The sequence below is a fragment of the Neofelis nebulosa genome, chromosome 12 (assembly GCF_028018385.1).
Source record: "Neofelis nebulosa isolate mNeoNeb1 chromosome 12, mNeoNeb1.pri, whole genome shotgun sequence".
Taxonomy (NCBI): domain Eukaryota; kingdom Metazoa; phylum Chordata; class Mammalia; order Carnivora; family Felidae; genus Neofelis; species Neofelis nebulosa.
The window spans coordinates 94,767,119-94,786,022 of NC_080793.1; the positions used below are offsets into that span (position 1 = coordinate 94,767,119).

The 18,904-nt window shown below is 44.2% G+C and overlaps 2 protein-coding genes across 10 annotated transcripts in view; one reads left to right on the plus strand and one right to left on the minus strand.

Moving 5' to 3' along the window:
- The window catches only part of CENPP (centromere protein P), a 232,621-nt gene that overhangs the window by 32,555 nt on the left and 181,162 nt on the right, over window positions 1-18,904 (minus strand). The window lies entirely within an intron of this gene.
- The window catches only part of ECM2 (extracellular matrix protein 2), a 33,875-nt gene continuing 25,142 nt past the window's right edge, over window positions 10,172-18,904 (plus strand). For 2 of the 4 annotated variants that reach the window (XM_058695973.1, XM_058695977.1), the window contains exons 1-2: window positions 10,175-10,296; window positions 10,613-10,662. The gene's annotated coding sequence lies outside the window, so the exon portion shown is untranslated. Of the gene's footprint in view, window positions 10,297-10,612; window positions 10,663-11,713; window positions 11,768-18,904 lie in introns of all 4 variants that reach the window. The other 2 variants (XM_058695976.1, XM_058695974.1) reach the window with 2 other exon arrangements.

Sequence of the window (18,904 nt, forward strand, 5' to 3'; positions counted from 1 at the left end):
GTAGCTCCCCAGATTAGCTGGACCCTGACGTCTGCGGCCACTGTTGCCCCATCTGCTCTCTGGTTCTCATCCCCAGGCATCTGCCTCCTGTGGCTGCATGGGCATGTGGAGCCACAATGGAGAGGATGGCTCTCCTGCCTATGTGTCTGCGGGGCATGGTGTGACCCCGGGGTGTGCGGGGCGGGGGCCCGCGGACCAGGGGCTCCAGCCTGACAGTGGTGGGGCCACTGCCCTCTCCCCCATGTCTCAGCAAGTCAGGCCGACGAGTGACCCCCATGAAGCGCTGGTTTCCTCTCTTCACCTCGGTAATGCCGCGGAGGATAGAACGTGTGTCACCGGGCTGAAGGCGGCCTCGAGATCACATGTATAGCGTGCCCAGAGAGAACCGGGGGCAGACTGGAACATCTTAATGCTGGTCCCTTTGCTTCCCTCCCGTCCCGTCGCACACAGGGTTTGCAGGGACAGGTGAAGACCCATTCTGCCAACGCGCACACCAGAAATGTCTCGACAAGACTATTGAAGTGCTGAGTGATATGCATTACACTTTCAGCAGTGAATGTACGCTCTTATGGCAAAAAATCACCTAACTGTAGTTTTTAAGAATGGAAATTAACTGTAAATACCAAATGTGGGGTTTTTTTTGGTACAAAATTTCTTCTGTAACCTTTTCCTTGAACTCTGGTCAGAATATCACAAGTGTTAAAATGGGCTGGTTTGGATCTAAGAAAACAACATACTGGCTTTGGGGACAGGATACAAACGAAAATCTCCAAACAAGCCTAAACTTTAATAAACAGCTGTGAAAAGCAGAAAGTGAACTACGTTTGAAAATTCCTCCGAGCAGGATGGCAGTGTCTGTGCACTACTGTGAACTGTCTACAGTAAAGCACACAGGAGGGATCACAAGTTTTGCGGGTAGAGAGGGCATGCTGTTCCTCCGAATGTGCTGACGCGGTGCTGGGAGAGGCCCACGCCAAGCTGACCAAAGGCAAGCTGGCAATTTGAAGAGAAAGCTCAGGAAACACTTGAGAACTTAGCACAGATCTGTGGCTCACGGGCATGTGTCAGAGCAACGTGATTAGTGCCGGGTCGTGTCTGCCCAGTGAAGGGACAAGATCATGGAGGAGAGCAGGATGGGTCGACGGGGCCAGGAAAAAGACGATGAGAAAGAAAAGCAGAAAGGCAGAGGGAAGAGTGGACGGACTTCCAAGGACCGGGCAATCAGTAAGAAAATGAAGAGTCGGAAGAAGGCTGATTGGGTGGCCGTGGGGCCGCCGGGACGTTGGTAAGGGCACTTCCACGGGGCCACAGGAACCACGCAGCACGCGGAACAAGTGGGAGGGCAGCAGGGGAGGCGTTTCCTGTACTTTTCCGGAGCTTGAGGAAAAAGAGGGACGAAGGAATGGATGGCAGTCTGAAGACTGCCAGACGGGACACAGAATGTTCTCTCTGGCTGACAGAAGCTTGTGTGTTTCGGTGGGCGAAGAGCAAGTGGCCATGCTCCTGTTCAAGGGCCCCGTGTGCGGGCTCCACCGTGACCCCACTGAGACGCAGTCCCTGCTACGTCCAATACCCTCTTAAGATGGCTGAGTCACTCAGATTTAGGCTGAGCCCAAAAAGATGGCCGCATGGGAGGTGTGAGTTCAGGACAAGAGAACAGTGGCCCAGTCGAGTTCACGAAGAGGCTCTGCAATCCCGCACGAGGGGCCGCTTGCTTCTCCTGTCTGCCGGGTGTTCTGTCCCCCAAGCCCCATAACCTCGGACAGTGTCCCGGGTGTCACACTCTCAGTAGCACTACCCTGATCTCGAGAGCAAAGTACATTGGGAAACATATGGCACCTCAGGGCACCTGGGTGGCTCAGTCAGGCAACCATCCGACTTGACTTCGGCTCAGGTCATGATCCCAGGGTTGTAGGATTGAGCTTCTGCATCGGGTTCTGTGCTGACAGCATGGAGCCTGCTTGGGATTCTCTCTCTCTCCCCTCTTCTCTCTCTCTGCCCCTCCCCCACTCATACATGCTCTCTCTCTCAAAATAAATAAACATTAAAAAACAAACAAACATGGCATCACAGAAGACATCATTTTGGGGAACTGCATCACAATGAAACCACCACACCAAGTCCTTACCATATTCCTACAGATCTCTACCCAGAATATTTTCTTCCTTGAGAATTATGGTGTCCACTCATGGTCGGCTTCCCATCTTAGTCCCATACTTAGACTGGGCATGAGGGGCTCTCTGAACTGGGTCCTCCTCTGGCCATGCCCTCCTCACTAGGCAAGGTGCTTCCTCCTCAAGATCATGCGTAGGGCTCAGACACCAGAGCTCCCGCCCAAATGGCTTTGTTTCCAGGTCCACGTAAGCCCCTTCCCTGGCTCACTCACCGTGAGGACATACTGCAACACTGTGTGAGCAACCCTGGCCTAAAGGGTTTGCCTATACAGGCTGGGTATTCCCACAAGGAGGCGACAGCACACGACACAGGGTGGGAGGTGTGGCAGACCAGCACCCACTCCTTCCTAAGCCAGCATGTTACCGTGTTGTAGAGGCAAATTCTGAGTTCAGGATTCTAACTCTGAGCCCGGCTCTCTGGGCCATTATAAAGGATATTTGAGACGGGAGGAGAATGCCCCCAGCATCCTCGAGTAGACCGATGTTTGCTGGTTTGTCTCCACACCCGGATGTGATGCAGGGGAAGGCGCCCGTGTGTTCCCACCTGACACGTTCAGCATGGAGATTCAGGCACTGCCCCATAGGCCTGGGACTTCTGGGGGAGGCTGCAGGCCGAGTGGAGGGCAGGGCTGACAGACAGAGATCCGGTGGTCCCAGTGGGCCATTCATTCTACTAGGCTTGCACCTGAGCACTATCTCGGGGAGTGAGGGGAGTCCCTAAGAAGGCAGACCTCCTGGGGCCCGTGACGTGCCACACCACCCCGAAGATCACGGAACCTCATCAGTGTCTCAGAGGCCCCTGTGCAGCATTCCCAACAGAAGGACTTTCCAGTCATGCGGACTCGTAACCTCGCCAGGCAGTTCAGGCAACAGGACTGGTCATGAGGCCTGTCTGCCTGTCCACTGCACAGAGCCCAAGCCAGCCTGTCCGTGTTTGTCCACAGGCCCTGGCTCTGGTCTCTGGAGGGCAACAGGACAGTGTGGTTTCCTCTCTGCAGTGTCTCGGTCCCTGTCAACAGCCATGCTGGTGGAACCACTTCTCTCCCACGTCCGGGAGCCGAATTCGAGTCCAATGCAAGTTGTGGGCAATCCACCCTAACTACTGTGGGACAGAAAGCCTGTTGCCTATTCTGCTTCAAGACTGGCCTGGCTTTTCTTAGATCCCTGTATTTCCATACACATTTTAGAATTCGACAAGTTCCACCAAAAAAAAAAAAAAAAAAAAAAAGTGGGGGAGGTAATCTGTTAGGATTTTGATGAAGTTGCATCACATCCAATCAGCATAAGTAGAAATGGTATCTTTGCGATCCTGAACGTTCCATCCCCGGGGGTGGTACCTCCCCTCCCCAAACTGTCATCTGTAATTGTCTTCCAACATTTTCTCCGAAAAGATCTTGCTCATCACTGCTTTAATTTATTCGTAAACACTTGTAATATTCTTGAATATATCTGATATTTAAAACACATCTTTCCCTTTCTCTTGTCCTCTAACGATAGGAAGAAACAACTGATTTTTATACATTGTGCACCTGCAAAACACTTTATATGATTTAATGATTTATCTCAAAGTTATGTTTTAATTTCATATATAGAAGCATATCATCTGGGACTGGTAAAAATTTTTCCTTCCATTACCTATTTTTTTTGTCATATCTCTTTTTTCCTTATTTTTCTTGCTTTACTGCACTGGCCATGACCTTCAGTGGGCCTGTCTTTATCCCAGAAAGGGAAACATTTCAGTATTTCACCATTGAGTATTTTTTAAATAACAACTTTGTGGAGATATAATTTACAAACCATAAAAGTCACCTTTTTAAAGTATACAATTCAGTGGTTTTTAGTACATTCCTAGTGGGGAGCCATCCCACTGCCTACTTTTGATACATTGTAGTCACCCCATAAACATACTCCGTTCCCCCCGACACTCTCACCCACTCCCTCCCTTCATGGATGGGCTTCTCCTAGACATTTCATGTGAATGGAATCATACAGTTTGTGTCCTCTCACAAGTGTCTTTTGCACGGAGCAGTGTGTTTTTGAGGTTCCTCTACACAGCAGGTATCAACACTTTATTCCTTTTTACTACCAAGTAATATTCCACTGGGTGGATGGACATTTTATTCATGCATTCATCAGCTGATGGACATTTGGGTTGTTTTCACATGTTGGCTGTTATGAACAGTGTAGCAATGAAATTAGAAATTCACGTGTAAGTTTTCATGTAGATATATATTCCTACTTCTCTTGGGTACGTAGTTAAAAGTGGAAGTGTGTGTTTTGTAGACACTGTCAGACCAAGGAATTTCTTCCATTTCTAGTATGCAAAAGCCTTATTTCACTCTCCTTTAAACATTAACATGACGGGGCGTGTGGGTGGCTCAGTGAGTTAAGTGTCTGATTCTTGACTTCAGCTCAGGTCATGACCTCACTGTCATGAGATCGAGCCCTGCCTCGGGCCCCTTGCTGGGTGTAGGGCCTGAGATCCTCTCTCCCCTGCCTCTCCCCCATGCACACACATGCTCTCTCTCAAGAAAACAAAACAAAACACATAAACATGATCATATAATGTCTTTTTTTGCTGTTGTTATTTTTTGCTTGTTTTTTGTTTGTTCGGGTTTTATTCTTAAATCAACCAGGTATTTCTTGAATAAGCCCAATGTAGTCATGATGTATTATCCTATTTATATATTACTGGATTTTACTTTTGTGAATCTATGTTCAGTAGTGAGCCTGGTCTACAATTTTCCTTTTCTTTACTACCCTTGTTGGGTTGTTGTATGGTTATGCCTTAAAACACTATTCAGGGGGCACCTGAGTGGCTCAGTCGGTTAATCGTCCGACTTCGGCTCAGGTCATGATCTCGTGGTCCTGTGAGTTCGAGCCCCACATCGGGCTCTGTGCTGACAGCTCAGAGCCTGGAGCCTGCTTCGGATTCTGTGTCTCCCTCTCTCTCTCTGCCCCTCCCCTGCTCACGATCTGTCCCTCTTTCTCTCAAAAATATATAAACATTAAAAAAAATTAAAAAAAATACTGCTCAATAACATTTGTTGATGAATAATACAGGCCTGTGGTATTCTTTGTGGGAAGGTTTGAAATTATGAATTTGACTCCCTTAATAGTTACAGACAATTCAGATTTTCTGTTTCTTCTTATGGCAGTTTCATAATTGTATTTTCTAGGAATTGTCATATCATCTAAATTTGCTGACATAATGCCGATAATATCCTCTTGTGTTCCTATTTATTTATATCTTTTTAGAGAGAGAGAGTGAGCGCACAAGCAGGGGAGAGGGGCAGAGGGAGCGAGTGAGAATCCCAAGCAGATTCCATGCTCAGTGTGCAGCCTGATGCCGGGCCCGAACCCACAACCCTGGTCTCATGACCTGAGCCAAGATCAAGAGATGGACGCTCAACTGACTGAGCCCCGCAGGTGGTCCTCCTCTTATGTTCTTTTAACTGCTCTCAGAATCTATACTGACAGCATTTTCAAGTCCTCACACTGGTAACCTACACTCTTCCTCTTTGTTCCTGAATCTGACTTGCTACCGACTTTAGTAGGTTTATTTAAAAAAAAATCCAGGGGCGCCTGGGTGGCGCAGTCGGTTAAGCGTCCGACTTCAGCCAGGTCACGATCTCGCGGTCTGTGAGTTCGAGCCCCGCGTCGGGCTCTGGGCTGATGGCTCGGAGCCTGGAGCCTGTTTCCGATTCTGTGTGTCTCCCTCTCTCTCTGCCCCTTCCCCGTTCATGCTCTGTCTCTCTCTGTCCCAAAAATAAATAAAAAACGTTGAAAAAAAAAATTAAAAAAAAAAAAATAAATAAAAATAAAAAAAAAATCCAGCTTTTGGCATTGTGGATCTTGTCTGCTGTATGAGTGTTTTCTATTTCATTGACAGTTTTGCTTCTTGGCATTTCTGGTGGTCTCCCCAAGGGCATAAAGCTACCCAGGACCTCTGAGGTCTGCTGTGCTCAGGGTCTCTCTCTTTTTTTTTTTTAACTGCATTGCCAGGGGCAACCGGATGGCTCAGTCAGTTGAGTGTCCAACTTCAGCTCAGGTCATGATCTTGTGGTTCATGAGTTTGAGCCCCGCATCGGGCTCTGTGCTGTCAGCATAGAGCTTGGAGCTGCTTCGGATCCTCTGACCCCTCTCTCTGCCCCTCCCCTGCTTGTGTGTGTGTGTGTGTGTGTGTGTGTGTGTGTGTGTGTGTGCGCGCGCGCACGCGCACGTGCACGGAAGCGTGCTCTCTCAAATATAAACAGAAAAACATTAAAAAAAAAAAACCACCTACAATGCTGATTTCAAAATGTTTTTATAGTGATCAAACTTTTCTGGTCTTTGATGGTAAGGTTCAGAGAGTCAGCCACCTGCCAATATTTGATACAGAAAACTGATTTACAACTTTGTTGTAAAACTTCATGGCACTTGCATGTATTTGCATTACCTATTCTGGAGCATGAAAATCATTTTAAAAATAAAGTGACAGAGAAGGGCGCCTGGGTGGCTCAGTCAGTTAAGCATCCAACTTCAGCTCAGGTCACGATCTCACACTCCGTGAGTTTGAGCCCCGCGTTGGGCTCTGTGCTGACAGCTCGAGGCCTGGAGCCTGCTTCAGATTCTGTGTCTCCCTCTCTCTGACCCTCCCCCATTCATGCTCTCTGTCTCAAAAATAAATAAACATAAAAATAAAGTGACAGAGAAATGGGCATTCTGTGTATTTATGGTGGGAGTACACACATTACAGGACCTTTGTAGAAGCACGCACCAAAACTCGAAGGAGAAACTGTCCAAACACCCGTTGACCACATCACAGCACATTCCCACATCAGCACTGCACGTAAATGTACCCCTTCCAGGGGGCAAGTCGGTGACAGCAGATGGAACAACCATCACGCCCCGTGGTGTGAAGTGGCTGAAGGCACTTGTGGCACGGGGTGGGTGTCACAACAGCCTGAGGAGGCAACACCCATTTCTGAGAAGAGCCTCTTTAAACCTGTCAACAAGTAGCTTTATCTTTGAAGTTGTTGCATGGGAAGCAACCACACCCATATAAGAAAAACTAACTCATCGGTATCCCACAGCCCCAGGGGTAAAAACACTGAAAAGGTGACCTTACTCAAACATGTGTTCTGGAGGCTGAACCCACAGCAGCCACGCTTGTGGCCCAGGCGCTGGGGGACCCGCTCACACCTGCGTGGTGACAGACACAAAGCTGCAGAGCAGCTGTCAGGGCCAAGTCTCAGGACACAGTTACGGCTGCAGTAATACAGGGGAGGAGACCTCGAATACCAGGATTTTCCATGTACTATGTGGTTAAAATAGTTTCTGCGGAAGGATTCACATAACAGTCCATGAAGCCACAAAGTCAGAGCGGGGACCTCAGAAACCAGAGTCCTGGTCTCTGCGATGCTGTCAGACTTGGCGTCCGTAACTCCTGTCTTTACACTACTACTTTAAGTTACTTCTCATTGTTTAAATTCTTTTTAATAGTTACTTTTTTCCCCCCTGATCTGGTTATAAAAGGCTAAAAATGTTATAAAAGGACAGATTACATAGTAAAACCCCTGCATAATTCCATCACTCAGAGATAACCATTATCAACAGTCTGTTATTTATTCCTTGTTTATTCCTTCCTGTCTGTTCTCCAGGAAGGTGCTATACGTTATTAGAAGGTAAGATAATACAGCACGTGTACTGTTTTGACATTTCTTTTTCCTTCTTGGTACATTGTGGACAACTTTGCTAACCGGTGTAACAGTTACTTGTCTCTCTACCAGCTTAGGGCAGTCCACTGTTCCCTGTCAATATACTAGTGGGTTAATTCCTTCCCTTTTATGTTACAATGTTTTCAAGTACTTTCCTGGATGCACAGATGTACAGCTAAAGATGTTTCTATAATGGATCCCAAGGAGTCAAATGCTGGGACAACAAACCGCTACAAAGAGTGTAAAGGCTTCTGTTTGTCTTAAACACTGTCCAACACTGAGTTCATCAACATTTTTTTCCCTCCCCAAACAGTGTATTTCAAAAAATCAGGTGCCCCCCCCGCCTTTTTTTTTTTTTTTAAAGAGAAGCTTCAGATTGACAGCAAAACAGAGAGGGAGGTACAGAGAGGTTTTTCCATACATTCCCCATCCACCCCTTATATGTGACCTCATCTATTACAAACACCCCCCACTAGCGTGGTACATTTGTTGCTACTGATAAGCCTGTACTGACATATACTAATCACCCAAGCCCATAGGCTACCCTGAGGTTCACTCTTGGTGGTGCACATTCTATGGGTCTGGATAAATGTATGACGACATGTATCCACTATTATGATCATACAGGGTAGTTTCCCTGCCTTCACAGTTCTCCGTGCTCTATTCATCCCTCCCTCTGGCCTAATCCCTGGCAACCACTGATGTTTTACTGTTTCCACAGTTTTGTCTTTTCCAGAATGTCATATAGTTGGAATTGTATAGTATGCAACCTTTCAGACTAACTTCTTTCACTAGTAATGTACATTTAAGGTTCCTTCATGGTTTTTCATGGCTTGATAAGAGTATTTCCTCTTAGCATTGAAAAATATTCCATTGTCTGGATGGATCACAGTTAATTTACTCGTTCACCTACTGAAGGGCATCTTGGATGCTTCCAAGTGTTGGCACTATGAATAAAGCTGATGTAAACATCTGTGTGCAGGTTTTGGTGTGGACATAAGTTTTCAACTCATTTGGGTAAATACCAAGGAGCAGGACTGCTGGGTCACAGATTAAGAGTATGTTTAGTTTTCTAAGAAACATCACACTGTCTTCCCACATGGCCGCGCCATTTTGGATTCCTACCAGCAAGGAATGAGAGTTCCTATTGCTCCACATCCTTGCTCGCATATGGTGTTGTCGGTGTTTTGGATTTTTGCCATTCTAGTAAGTGTGTAGTGGTATCACACTGTTGTTTAATCTCCGAAGCCCTTTTCTTTTCTGATTGTGTGTAAGCGTTTTTGGGAAGGAAGGTGGGGTCCTATCTCTAATCGTAGAATCTTCCCAAATGTTTTGTAATCCTGAGCTATCTGCTCATGACTAACAGTATAGGGTTAAAATGCTGACCAAAACATATCAGTGGGGATGATCAATTTTGTCTTTACAGTGGGTTGTGCCAGTGGTGAGCTTAGATTCTGAACATGGGGGTTCCCTGCTCCACCAGCCACCCAAGCCCAGTGGATGAGAACACAGGTTCAGTTTAGGGGCAGATGCCTAATACTCACAACAAATGATGGAGACATCTGGAGGACTGGGGTCATCTAACCTGCTATTCTTCAGTGCAGTCTCTAACAAACGTCACCATTCCCAGCATTTGGAATTTCTAAACCTGTGGGGAACACCCACAGAGCTATCCTGTCCCATACACTTGGGCTGCAGTGTTATCTGTCAGAGTCTCTGTGCCTTTAATCTTTAAGGAATTTCTCAACATTTCTTCTAATAGTACTAATTATTTTGCATATATATATATATACATATATATGTAGTTTATTTTAAGGCATTTGGATGGCCCACGTGTGTAGTCAATTACCTTGATTTGATCTACCCAGGTCATTTTAAGATTTTGGAAAAACAAAAATGTAGCTCTTCTCTGTCTGAAAATTTAGACACCTGAAGTAGAATAGTAAGAATTTAAAAATAGCCATTAAATAATTCCCTAGTCTGTGACAGGCACTTCACATAGGGTATTCATTGCATTGGCAGGGTAGGTATCATCATCCCAGTTGTACAGAAGGACAAAGTTTAATCAGAAACAACAGTAACTCATCCAAGGTCCCCATAAGCAGCAGTGTGAGCCTGGAACCCTGACCGCTCTCTGACCTGCTCATTTGTAGATAGAAAAAACTGAGGCCAAAGTAGACAACCAATTCGCCAGAGTAACCATCATCAGAAGGCTCAAAGCTCCTTTGCACATTTTCTCCTTATTGCTTCAAGGCTGGAAGTTACATAATTTCAGTGACATTAATATGTAACAGCTCTGTGCTTTGTTAACAAGGCTGCCTGCAGACTGGGGGAGCAGGCAGAGGACAGCGAGTTAACCCCACTAAAGGCATCCCAGGAATGCACGGTCCTCCACGTGGCAACAATGGCGTCTCTGTAGTCTGGTAAAGCTCAAGGGGTACCGTGGACGCTGGTGTGAACTTAGAGGGACACCACATACTTCTTTGTGAGCCTCTACTGCTCCTCCGGTTTCTCTCCCCCTGTCTCTGCTTTCTGCTTCTGCTGTGATTGAGAACAAATATTTCCCTTGGTAACCGTCTTCCCTGGTTACTCTCTTGGCGGCTCTGCACAAAGATCCGAAAGGCATTTGTTCCCAAGGGAAGCAGTGATTTTCGATTTTACTAAGAAGTCAGCTAGCATTTCTCAACATTCCTCTCTTTCCTTGTTTTAAAGAAAGCTCTGGTTTTGTTTCATTTTCAGCCGGAGACTTTAATGACACCAAGCAGAACCTACTTAGTTTAGAATTTCAGGTAAAAGCTTAAAATTTTAAGTTTCTACTAAGGCATGTGGAATGGTTTTAATATTTGGGTGTTTTATGTTGCAAATGTGTTTAACACTTGAGGAAATTAGCTCTTACTAATAGATTTTAGAAGTTTAAAGTGTACATTATGCTGCTTACTTGTTTTTTTTTTTCAGGATGAATACTTCCCAAGTATTTTGAACTTTTACGGAATTAGGATTAAAGATACTTTTGTAAGTTTAAATATAATTTACATGCTCAACAGAAGTAGAAGTTGGTTTGACAATTACATTCTCAATTTTTAAAACCTAAAAGAACATAAAGTATTAATTAAAAATGTTTTTCATTTTAAGCCTGTTGAGTGACGTTAAAAGGGACAACAGACATTTCATGGCTTTGTGTAGAAGTTTAAAATTCTCAATGTTATTTTAAAAACTTACTTAAGACAGTGGATGAAAAACTTTAAATGGAGATAAACAATAAGTTAACCAAGATTTACAGACAGTATTTAATGTTGGGATAAAACAAGAAGGGCTGGAAAGAAAAATGTACTTGATCAAAATAATACCTACTGTGATTTAGAGTACCATAAAATTTTAACTCTAGAAACATATTTACTCAATTGCAAAGTTGCTTGTTAAAGTAAATATTAAACGCAATGCAAAATTTTATAAATCACTGAAAATAACAAAGGCCTAGGTATCAATTATAAATTAAAAAAAAATTTTTATTGATTTTGAGAGAGAGACAAAGAGAGAGAGTGAGAGCGAGGGAGAGGCAGAGAGAGAGGGAGATACAGAATCCAAAGCAGGCCCCAGGCCCTAAGCTGTCATCACAGAGCCTGACGCAGAGCTTGAACCCACCAACTGTGAGATCATGACCTGAGCTGAAAGTGGGACGCTTAATTGACTGAGCCACCCAGGCACCCTGACATTGATTATAAAATTAGCAATGAAAGGCCATTTCATAAAACATTTAAAATTTTAATGAGACTATTTAGATCCTGATTTTGTTAAAATTAAGATAGCTCTGAAAATTTATTTCTGTACATGTGTATTTAGGTTTCTGGATGAAAGTGAGCCAATTCTGGGGGGTAAGGAGAAAGACTCCGGGAGGTAAGTCCAGGTGGGGGCCCTAGGGTGAGCAAGCCCAGGCCTGGTCCTGTCAAGCGAGTGTTTCCGGGAGGACAAGGGGCCGCCCGGGTGCTGGAGACCCTCTTGGGCGTCCTCCTAAACCCCGTCCAGGGCCGGACTAAACTTGCACCTGGTTCAAGACATGGCGTCCACACAGACGACTGTTAATGCAGGACAATGTCCATGAATTCTCACGCAGAGCGCAGTGCCCACGCTCTCCACCAGAGCCACGTCCCTGGCCCCTCCTGCTGCCCCCATCCTGGCTCTTGGGCCAGCCCACATACTGCCTCCTCCGTTCCCTGCTCTCTGAAACGACTCCTCCAGGGTCCATTGCCCATTGGCGAAGGGATTTGCTCCTTTCATGACTTTTCATGTTAGTTCTACTAAAACCAAAGCAGATCACAAAAACTGGTTCCAATGTAGCTCCACTTCAATGATGTCCAGTAGAGGTTCTGAAGAGGCTGCAGTAATTAGTGGACATACATACTGAACGCAAGTCTGCATGCTGAGGCTGGCGGACAGGACAACCTTGGCGGCGGCCATGTGCGGGGCCATCAGCCCAAGGAGGAGAACCCCTTCCTTCAGGCCTCAGGCAGAGGAAGAGCAGGAGAATGAGGCTGCACGGGGGAAGAGGACAAAGAGGAAGGCAGAGGCACAGTAAAGGAGAGCTTGTGTGCAAAAGATAGATGGCCTTAGGCTAAAAGATCCCAAGAAGGATAAACAAACAAAAAACAACCCTACACATTATAGTAAAACTTCTGAGTATTAAAGAGGAGTTGAAAATATGAAAAAAAACTTCCATAGAGAGAGAGGAAAAAAAAAAAGATTTCTCACAAAGAGATAAGACCCAGATTTGGGTTAGATTCTCATCAGTAACAGCAGATATAAGAAGTAAATAGAGGGGTGCCTGGGTGGCTCAGTCGGTTAAGTGTCCGACTTTGGCTCAGGTCATAATCTCACGGTTCCTGGGTTCAAGCCCCATGTTGGGCTCTGTGCTGACAGCTCAGAGCCTGGAGCCTACTTCGGATTCTGTCTCCCTCCCTCTCTGCTCCTCACCTGCTTGCAATCTCTCTCTCTCTCTCTCAAGAATAAACAAACATTAAAAAAAAAAAAAAAAGTGAAAATGGACAACAGCTATAAAGTTTTGGAAGAAAAGGATTGAAATCATTATTCTATTTCCAATTAACCAATGATATTTTCTGACACAAGATTTCAAAATTTTTAAAACCCAAAACATTCTTTTAGAGAAAGAGGATCACTTTAACAGAAAATAAAAGTAATCTGAGGGAACTCCTGGTTCTGATAATAGCAGACTAAGGAATTCAGAACAAAAGCTGTTGAGAATAATTAGAATAGAGAGGGAAAAAGCAGGACTAATATTTGGGATAGAACTGAAACCAAATAGGTTTTGAACAACTTTTCTTCTGAAGGCATCTAGAAGGAGGGTCCAGAAGAGGCAGCAGAGAATTAAATGTAGCTTAATTTTTGTATTAAAAAAAAATTTTAATGTTTATTTTTGAGAGAAAGAGAGCATGTGCGGGCGAGTGAATGGGGGAGGGGCAGAGAGAGAGAGGGAGACACAGAATCGGAAGCAAGCTCCAGGCTCCTAGCTGTCAGCACAGAGCCTGACGTGGGGCTTGAACTCACGGCACCATGAGATCATGACCTTAGCCAAAGTTGGACGCTTAACTGAGTCACCCAGCCACCCCAAGAATTGAGTATAGCTTTAAAACAGGCTCAGCAGGCAAGACAGAAATAAAGCCCTAGGAACGGGGCTACGCCGGCAGCAGGATGACAGGGAGGGCGATGCCAGTGAGGTCCCCCGCTCTGGTTTGGGACCCAGTGTGATCCATAAGCAGACATAGCAAGGCTCAGCTTCAGAACATGCCGTCTATAACTGGTAGTGCCCTCACCCTAATGCCTGAAGCAGATGTAAATCCTTCTGGGATAAGAATTTATCATTAAGGCTTCCAAGTATTTCCCTAATTTTTCATTATACAATATCTGGTGCTCAATCAAAAGCCATCAGGCATAGGAAGAAATAGCACAATGCGGCTATAATCCCAGGGAAATAAGACAACAGAAACAGATACATCAAGTGTTCAGAAAGTGGGAGTCTTCAGACATAGACTTTAGGAAGAATGTGATTAACATGTTCAAAAAGTAAAAGACAAGACTGAAAATTTCAGTGGAGAATCAGAAACCATGAGAAGAACTCACTGAAAACTCAAAACCAAAAATCCCACAGTAACAGAAACAAGGAAGTCAATGGACAGATTTAATAGTGGAAGAGAGAATTCATGAACTGCAACACAGGTTAAAAGGATAACCAGGACAATTCACAGGCAGACAGGGATAGAGACAAGAGAGGGTAGACCCACTGAAGACACCATGAGGAGGCCATCATGTCTACCAATGTGGCCCTAAACACACTCAGGACAGAAGTAGGAAAGTACTGGGTGGAGAGAAGGGCTGATGAGTCTCCAGGCCATAGATTCAAGAAGTGCTATAAATCCCAAAGGCGACAAAAACAAGAAAATCCTATCTATGTACCATACAGCAAAAAAGCTGAGCACCAAAGCCAAAGAGAAAATCTTAGATAAAGCAGCCAGCAGAAAAAGTTATTTAAAGGAGAAATAGGGGTGCCTGGGTGGCTCAGTCGGTTAAGCGTCCAACTTTGGCTCAGGTCATGATCTCGTGGTTTGTGGGTTTGAGCCCTGTCTCGGGCTCTGGGCTGAAAGCGTCAAGCCTGCTTTGGATCCTCTGTCCCTCTTTGTGCCCCTTCCCTGCTCACGCAGGCTCTCTCTCTCTCAAAAATAAACATTTTTTTTTTTTAAAAAGGAGAAATAATCAGGTGGGAAGATGAATGTTCAATCAAAATTAAGGAAACAAGAAGACGTTGGAATGAGATCTTCAAAATGCTGAAACAAAAAACTTGTCAACCTACAATTCCATGTCCAGCAAATGCATTCTTCCAGAATGACATAAAACATAAGTATTTTCAGATACACACACAAAAAGAAGTGGTCACCAGTAGTCCTGCATTAAAGGAATTACTAAAAAGTGTTCTTAAATCAGAAAGAATGGAACCCTGACAGAAGCCTGAAACCATGGGACAGAATGGGCAGAAAGAAAACAGTAAATGTTCAGGTGACTGTAACACAGGAGGTCCCAGCTGGGGCAGGAGGATTCCCTCCATCGCCCAGCACATAAGGTATGAAGACATTTCTGCTCGCCATGAGTGAAGGGAAGGTGCTGGCTGCATCTACTGGGCAGAGGCCAGGGATGCTACTGAATATACAAATACAAATTCTCCAACCCAAATGTTAGTGGTGCCAAGGCTGGGAGAGCCTGATCTAAATGACAATCACCATCATCTTCTGAGGACGTCACATGTATCTAGAATTAATGTGACAAGAGTGGCACGGTGCTGGGCTGAGGGACAGAAGGAGGCTGTCCTGGCCTCACATTGTCCAGGAGGACAGAAAGGCTCTGGTTTATACCAGACGTGACAGGCTGAGATGTATGTGGTAATCCCTACAAAGAGCAGAATAGTAAAAAGTGTAAATTACTAACAGAACAAGAAAAACTCAGTCATCAATTTAAAAAAGCAAGCAAGCAAGAAAAACAAAACAAAACAAGCAGGCAGAACGAATAGAAAGCTAATAGTCAGAAAACAGATTTAAACTCAAACATGTCAAGTGTTAACGTTAAATATAGACTAAATGTTCCAATTAATAGACAAAGATTGTCACACCGCATTAAAAAAATTCCATGATATGCAAATAGAAAGTATATTGAAAATATAAGACTATCAGCTATAATATCTCACAAAGTAGATCTTAAGACAAAAAGCACTATTAGCAATATAAAAAGTACCTAATGATAAAAGCACTGGAAAGATCTAACAATTTTGGATTTGAATATACCTATAACACAGTCTCAAAATATACTAATAAACATGACCAAAGTGACTTATAAATATTAAACTACGTTCAAAAATAAACCCAAGGGATAACATAGTTCAAAACCAAAGGAGACTCTATTATTATATTTGTAAACTGAAAATTAAAATTAAGAATACAAAAATACATCCAAAAGATACATCCATAATATCTATAATCACAAAAAATTGGCAAAGAATTTAAATGTCCATCACCAAACTGTTTAGAGGGGTCATGAAAGACCCAGTAAACTAGAGGGTGGGAAGCTAGGGCCCATTCGCCAAATTCTGTTTTTTAAACAAAACACCATAGTTACATAGTCTTGCCTGTCTGTTCACCTAGTGTCTATAGCTACTTTGGGGTATTGCAGCAAAGTGGAGAAGTTTCAACAGACTGTTGGACCTCAGAGCCTAAAATATTTATCTTCTCAACTTTGGAGAAACAGTGTGCCTACCCCTTGTACTGAACAATGAATTACGATCAAGGCAATGTGTCTTTTCTGCCTTATAAACATATGCACCATTTTGAGTTTTTAAAACATATACGCTACTTTTACAAATTTGACTATTAAAAAAATTTTAATATTTGTTTATTTTTGAGAGGGAGAGAGAGAGAGAGACAGAGCACAAGCAGGAGAGGGGCAGAGAGAGAGGGAGAAACAGAATCTGAAGCAGGCTCCAGGCTGAGCTATCAAGCACAGAGCCAGATGCGGGGCTTGAACCCACCAATGGTGAGATCATGACCTGGAGCCGAAGTCGGATGCTTAACCGACTGAGCCACCCAGGCGCCCCTCAAATTTAAACATTTTAAGAACAAATGATAAAAAAAGATTATGAACTCTGGAGAGAGAAAACTATGTGAACGCCGCCTGTATCTTTATCTTTTAAAAGTTTATTTATTTAAGTAATCTCTACCCCAATGTGGGGCCCAAACCATGACCCTGAGACCAAGAGTTGCATGCTTTTCCCACTGAGCCAGCCAGATACCCCATGGCTTGTATCTTTACATTTCTTTGGGCTTTCCTATGGACAACAGACTGGAGCTCAACCTAAGAAGACCCTGTTGACAGAGCTGTCTGAGCCCAGAAGATGATGAATCCCCCAGAGCTGGAAACGGAGGAGAGCTTCAAGGACTCACTGAAAGTCTGAGCTGCACACAGCAGAGTGCCACTGTTATAAACGGCCAAGGTTACGAGGACAAAGCTTCACCTGAGCACAACAGAATACAGAATGGAAGTGGGATCATTCCTCAAGGAACATGCAATTCTGGCCACATGAGCGAGCATACACGTGTGAGACTTGGAAACTGAGCAAAAGAAAACAGCACCTCAGAGTCAGAGTAAACCTCGGGAGGGAGATCATCGTGTGCAAGGGGTCTGTTTAATTTTAGAAGACCACTAGAAGACCCCATCTAGTTAGAATTCATTAGATGTGCCTGTAAACTGCCTGCCTCTGTCTGGATTAAAAACCTCTGTAAGAGTTCCTCTCAACAGGGGCTTCTCCATCTAGACACTTTCGACGTGCTGGGCCCTTCGGTTCCTCTGTCGTGGTGGGTGGTCCTGGGCTCTGTAAGACCTCCAGCAGCACCCGGGCCCTCCCACACACAGGGAGTTGGGAGAGCCCCTCCTAACAGTGACTCTGAAGAGAGTCCAGATGCTGCCAAATGGGACCCATGGACAAAACTCTCTGGCTGAGAAGCACTGCTTTCAGTGGTGGGCTGCAACCTTGTGCTGCAAAGTACTTAAATTTTGCAGGCCAAATAAATGTTAGCATCTACTGACACTACCCAATCACGCTCTTTAGCGGAGAAGTCCCAAAAGTAATACACAAATAAACGAGCATGGCTGCTCCAATACAACTTTATGTATGGATAATGAAATTTCAATTTATGTGATCTGTCATGAATTATTACTCTTCTTTTAAATCTTAAAACCTTTAAATTTAAAAACACAAAAGCCATCTTAAGCTTGTAGGCTGTATACAAACAAGCAGCAGACTCAGTTTGGCCCCTACTCTAATTTCCTGACTTCTGATCTAACCTGTCAAGCCCAGAGCCTGGTCTCCAAGGACCCCATGATACAACTCCACCTCTGTCTGAGGAAAGTGTGAGATCCTACAACAATGCTAAGAAGTTCACACAACTGGGGATTTTGCGCATTATGTGACAGAGATATGTGATTCCAAATAGCCACCTTCGGACTCCCAACATCAAGGTGGTAGCCCAACCCAACTACAGTGGTGAGGAGAGTTGAAAATTAAAGTGCACATATGTAAAGTGCACCTGTAAAACCATAACACAATCAAGAAAATGAATATATCCATCATCCACAAAAGATCCCCATGACTCCTGGTAATCTACATGCCCCTGCCTCGAGGCAGACATGGGTATGCTTTCCTACAGAAGAGTTTGCATTTTCTACAACGGAATTGTGTATAGGTCCTTCTGTATGAGACTTCTTTTATTCAACATATTTATTTTGAGATTTACTTATCACTGTTGCTAAGTAGTATTCCATGGTATGGATACATTACAAGCTGTTTATCCACTAACACATTGATAGACATTTGGATGTCTTCCACTTTTTGTCCAGCACAAAGAAAGCTGCCATGAACATTCACATATAAATATGTGTGGACATATGTTTTCATTTCTCTTGGGTAAACAGCAGCAGAATGGCTGGGTAAATGGCAGACGCACACGTAACTTTAAAAAAAACTGCCAAACTGTTTTCCGAAAATGTTTATGCTGTTTTACATTTCCAACAGCACTGAACGAGAATTCTAGTTATTCTGCCTACTTGTCAACATTTGCTGTGGCTTATCCTTTTAATTTTAGTCATTCTGACGGATGCGTGCTGGTATCTGATTGAGGCTTTAACTTGCATTTTCCCAATGACTAAGGATTTTGAGCATCTTCTCATGTGCTTATATGCCTTGCGTGTCTCTTTGGTAAAGTGTGTTCAAAGCTTTGGGCTTTTAAAAGTTGGGTTTTCTTTTCATGTCAGAACTGTGATACTTCTTTATTCTTTTTTTTTTTTTATGTTTTTATTTATTTTTTGAAGGAGAGAGAGACAGAGCATGAGCAGGGGAGGAACAGAGAGAGAGGGAGACACAGAATTAGAGGCAGGCTCCGGGCTCTAAGCTGTCGGCACAGAGCCCTGATGCAGGGCTCAAAC